Here is a 6,000-nt window from a genome sequence, read left to right on the forward strand (position 1 = left end):
GCAAAGGACAGCTGCCTAAAATGAGAAAAGAATGAAAATAGTAGGGATATAATAAATATTAGTATTAAAAAGTGACAACAAAACCATGTAATAAGAGTCATTCAATTTGTTATGGCTGGATTTGTTTGTTCATTCAAAGAAGACCAGGTACATAGTTCAAGTCCAGGATTGGTATACAACCTTTACATAAAAATACACTGCATACAAGTACAAACTGCTGAATGGAAATATAGCTGCAATACAGTAGCTGCCCATAATGTTATGAGGTACCACAACGTTAGCTTCTCTGTACATTGTCTGTGTAGCAGTTCACAAATAAGTGTGACTGATGACATGTTAAGATAAAGTGAACAGCTGAAACTCTCAACGATATTTCTGTGTACATATCCGGATGTCAGTCTTTGGGCTGTTTTGATATTGATGTTGAGATTGAAGTGTTTTATTCTTCAATCTGAATTGCTCTATGACACCGTTAACATTCTGGCTCCTGGTTGTCTATACCTTATCCCTGAGCATCGTACTCAAACGCAAAAGATCTCCATACATGACCTTTTTTTGTTTTTAATACAAGTTGCAGTGGACCTGTTGTTGCAGCTGCAGTTGTAAACTCCATTCCACATGCTGATCACTTCCGTCCAAGAAGTAGGTGCCCTCGGTACCACGGAAAACAAATAGTCATGCTTTCAGAATTTTGTAACTGACTTGGTAAGAAAGTATCAGTTGTAGTGACATCCCTACCAGCAAAAGAACATCTTTCATTGCTTGTTAAGGAGTTGAGGCAGATGGGGCCTGACTGTGGTAGGTTCGATGTCAGCAGGTGAAAGAGGTTTTGCCTCTGGAGTGTGGTTGGTCGACAGGCTGCCTTCGGAAGCAGAGATTTCTGCAGAAAAGGACCACCCAGACACCACAACCACTGGTCACAGCTTCATAGCTTTTCTTCTAGCCTCATTTAACCTTCTCTAACTAACAGTATAGAAACCGGCTACTGTGTCAAAACCATTAGCACTTGCAAATCCCTTAGTTGTTTACACCAGTTCCTTTGAGTAAAGAATTGGGCATATTTGTGCAGAATGATAGTGATAGGATTAAACAATAATGGATAAATCCAAGAAAACCTGTGATTTATTTATCAATGCTCTTATGCAGTTGTTTTATGAATCAAGTAATAATTAAGTTGATTTTCAAGAATCACCACAGCATTTTATTTAATACTCCTAAATCTAGGTTTATCTTACAATTGAAATAATAAGAATAACTTTATTTCTATAGCACTTTTAAAAAACAAGTTATAAAGCCCTTTACATACATTTAAAAGACAATATGCAACAGTATAAACTATAATGATAAAAGACAACAAAAATAAAACAGACAATAAAACAGATAGTCAATCAATAAAAATGCAGTCAACAAAAGGCAAGTCTAAAATACACTGCTCAAAAAAAATAAAGGGAACACTTAACACAATGTAACTCCAAGTCAATCACACTTCTGGGAAATCAACCTGCCCAGTTAGGAAGCAACACTGATTGTGAATCAATGTCACCTGCTGTTGTGCAAATGGAACAGACAACAGGTGGAAATGAAGCAATTGGCAAGACAACCCCTATGAAGGAACGGTTCTGCAGGTGGTGACCACAGACCATTTCTCTGTCCTCATCCTTTCTGGCTGATTTTTGGTCACTTTTGCATTTTGCCAGTGCCCTCACCACTAGAGGTAGCATGAGGCGGTGTCTCAACCCACAGAAGTTGATCAGGTAGTGCAGCTCATCCAGGATGGCACATCAATGCACGCTGTGGCAAGAAGGTTTGCTGTGTCTGTCAGCACAGTGTCAAGACCACAAAGGAGATACCAGGAGACAGGCCGGTCCACCAGGAGACGTGGAGGGGGCCGTAGGAGGACAACAACCCAGCAGTGGGACCGCTATCTGCTCCTTTGTGCAAGGAGGAACAGGAGGAGCACTGCCAGAGCCCTACAAAATGACCTCCAGCAGGCCACTAATGTGCATGTTTCTGCTCAAACTGTCATAAACAGACTCCATGAGGGTGGTATGAGGGCCCGACGTCCACAAGTGGGGTCTGTGCTTACAGCCCAACACCGTGCAGGGCGATCAGCATTTGCCAGAGAACACCAAGATTGGCAGCTTCGCCATTGGCGCCCTGTGCTCTTCACGGATGAGAGCAGGTTCACACTGAGCACATGTGACAGGCATGACAGAGTCCGGAGATGCCGTGGAGAACGTTCTGCTGCCTGCAACATCCTCCAGCGTGACCGGTTTGGCGGTGGGTCAGCGATGGTCTGGGGAGGCATTTCTTTGGAGTGTGCTAGCCAGAGGTACCCTGACTGCCATTATATATATATGACCTTTATTTAACCAGGTAAAATCAATTGAGAACCAATTCTCATTTACAATGATGACCTGTCAACCTGTTAGGTACCGGGATGAGATCCTCAGACCCATTGTAAGACCATATGCTGGTGCAGTGGGCCCTGGGTTCCTTCTGATGCAGGACAATGCTCGGCCTCATGTGGCTGGAGTGTGTCAGCAGTTCCTGCATGATGAAGGCATTGATGCTACGGACTGGCCTGCCCGTTCCCCAGACCTGAATCCAATCGATCACATCTGGGACATCATACCTCGTTCCATCCACCGACGCCACGTCGCACCACAGACTGTCCAGGAGTTCACTGATGCTTTGATCCAGGTCTGGGAGGAGATCCCTCAGGAGAACATCCGTGGTCTCATCAGGAGAATGCCCAGGCGTTGTAGGGAGTGCATACAGGCACATGGAGGCCACACACACTACTGAGACTCATTTTGACTTGTCTTGAGGACTTTCCACAGAAGTTGGATCAGCCTGTGATCTGATTTTTCCACTTTTATTTTGAGTATGATTCTGAATCCAGACCTCCATGGGATAATGATTTTGATTTCCATTGATCATTCTTATGTTATTTTGTTCTCAACACATTCCACTATGTAATGAATAAAGATTTTCAACTGGAATATTTCATTCATTGAGATCTAGGATGTGTTGTTTAAGTGTTCCCTTTATTTGTTTGAGCAGTGTAGTTTGTTTTTAAGAGTGACTTAAAAGAAAACAGTGTGTTAGCGTCCCTGATCTCCTCTGGCAGGTCGTTCCATAACTGATGGGCCTGAACAGAAAATGGCCGGTCACCTTTATTTTTATGGTAAGTTCGGAGTATGGTTAGGAACGACCTACCAGATGATCTCAGGCTGCATGTCAGCTTGTAGGGTGACAGGAGGTCAGCTATATATTCAGGCGCCAGCCCCCCTGCGAGCCTTATAAGTGATCATTAACATTTTAAAATCTATTCTAAAATGGGCAGAGAGCCAATGAAGTGATTTAAAAAAAGGTGTAATGTGCTCCCTCCTGTTGGACCTGGTTATGAGTCTGGCTGCTGCATTTTTAATGAGTTGAAGTTTGTTTGTGTTAAATTGTGTGAGGCAAGAGGACAGAGCATTGCAGTAATCTAAACGGGATGAGATGAAAGCATGAATTACTGTTTCTGGGTTATTGGGGGATAGAAATTACCTCATTTTTTTGATTTTCCAGAGTTGAAAAAGGCATGATTGGACAACAGTGTTAATGTGCTGGTCAAAGTTGAGATGGTGTCAAAGATTACAGTGAGGTTTCTGCAGGAGGAAGTAATGTTAGCTGAGAGGGAACTGAGATGGGAAGAAATATAATTTGGGGATAAGTCTGGACCTATGATGATAATTTCTGATTTCTCTAAATTTAGCTGTAAAAAGTTTGATACCATGCAGTTTTTTATTTCTACAATGCACACATGGAGGTTGCTTAGTTGGTTATTGTCAAAGGAGAAATATAGTTGTGTTGGTTGAAATGCACTTATTGTAAGTCGCTTTGGATAAAAGCGTCAGCTAAATGAAATGTAGTGTAATGTAATGTCATCGGTGTAGAAATGGTAATTGATATTGTGTTTTTTTACTATATGATCGAGAGGCAGCATATAGATAGTGAATAGTAATGATCCAAGAACAGAATCCTGTGGAACTCCATATAGTAGCAGTGCTGGTGCTGATTTAAAATTCCCAATTTCTACACAGAATGACCTCCCCGAAACAACAAATTTAAACCAATCTAATACCAAGCCTGAAATACCCATCCAGTGTTTAAGATGTTTGATTAAAATGCTATGATCAACAGTATCAAAAGCTGCAGACAGATCCAACAGGAGTAAAATAGTATGTTGACCACAGTCAGCTGCTAGAAGAAAATCATTTAAAACCCTGAGGAATGCAGTTTCTGTACAAGGACCCTTCCTAAAACCTGACTGAAATTGTTCGAGGAGGCCATTCGTAAAGGAAATAATTTACGATTTTTTTTTTCACAGACCTATGCAAGAAATGGGAGTTTAGAAATTGGCCGGAAATGATTCAGAGTATCAGGGTCAAGTGTAATGAAGTAGCTTTGGTTAAGGATTTGATTGATCCTCTTTGGGTACAGTTTAAAACAATATCACTTCATTCACAATTGTGAAGCTATGAAGTGGGGCACCCCAGTTTATTTAGGGCTTAAGGTGCCAACCATGAACGGCACTGTTTCCAGTTAATATCTGACTGATGTCTTTGTTTTCTTACTTTCTTCCATAAAATATACATAGAAAATATGTTTTTAAACATATAAGATTGTTATTTCTTCCAGTCTTTCCCGTACAGTTTCTTCGACCTGTGTTGATACCAATTTAGCTCTGTGGATGGCAATGTGGGTTGGTTGCCTATGAGATCCAATGTTGTACAGGATGATACTCAAAGTTCACAGCAAATATCTAGTATTTTTGCTTTAAATGCCCCTCTATGGTTATGTAAACAGTATATTTATGGGTTTATGCAGTGGTAATTTGAGTTTAGTCAAAGTAGAACTTTGTTTTGTAGTGGAGCCAGCTGTGTGGTACCTAATGTCTCATCGTGCCTCACACTACACAGAATTCAATAAATACCACTGCTCTGTGACCAGTGTGGTCACTGTGCTGCTGAAAGCAGACCACACAGAGGAGGAAACCACTGAGAAATTACAGGTACTTACTGACAGGCTGCGGATTCTCCAGTCACAGGCGGTCTCAGGCTATGCCACCCTCTTCGTGCGCATTTGTGTGCAGTGGCCCTGTGTGATATTTTTGGTTGTGTGACTCACCTTCAACACCCCAGCAGCACTGGGTGCTCTGGCTTGGCTGTTAATTAAATAGTCCTGTTTCAGCCACAACTTTATGCACTATGATGGATCCAGGCCTCAGGACCCTGTGTAAGCTGTGTATATAGCTGTATGAACAAGAACAGTGTTTATTGCTATACTTCAACTCCCTATATTAAATTAATTCATTGATTCAGTCAGTATGGTATTTTTGAATGTAAAATATCTTTATTCGACCTTCTCAAAATGTGTTTTAATAACAGAAATTGTCATAATGGTGAGTTGTAATACAATTCACAAATAGGAATTAATAAGACATTATAATTTTTAAATCAAAATCAGCATGTCATCATAATCCATGAGAAGCAACAAGCCTCTTTCAAGCTTCTGTCCACTTGTCCACAATCAAGCAACTTCATAAACATACTTTTTGATCATTTTTGGGTGTTGATATTTCAACAAATAGTCATCCATTAATGAGTCAAAACTGAATCTGAGATGTTAAGTCCGATGTGACCGAACAACACTCATCATACATCATTCCAAAATACGTAGAAAGTAAACCATAACAGAAAGGATAGAGTCTGTAAGTTAACACATAAAACAAAGATCTCATCAGAAATACTTGACAAATATCAGTACATCATTCTTTTGTTATACAGAACCAAAACTGATTATTTTTCTTTTTTTCATGGTAACACATGATAATTGGTGGTATTTTGGCAACATATGCATTTCAGGAGTTAACAGAAAGTCAACTATTTTCATAACATAAGTCACTGGACATTACTCATCTTTGCCCCCGTCCCCACCCACCCACCCCCA

The sequence above is a fragment of the Embiotoca jacksoni genome, unplaced genomic scaffold (assembly GCF_022577435.1).
Source record: "Embiotoca jacksoni isolate LCO1_2020_lvr unplaced genomic scaffold, fEmbJac1.0.p SCAF_9, whole genome shotgun sequence".
NCBI classification, from domain to species: domain Eukaryota; kingdom Metazoa; phylum Chordata; class Actinopteri; family Embiotocidae; genus Embiotoca; species Embiotoca jacksoni.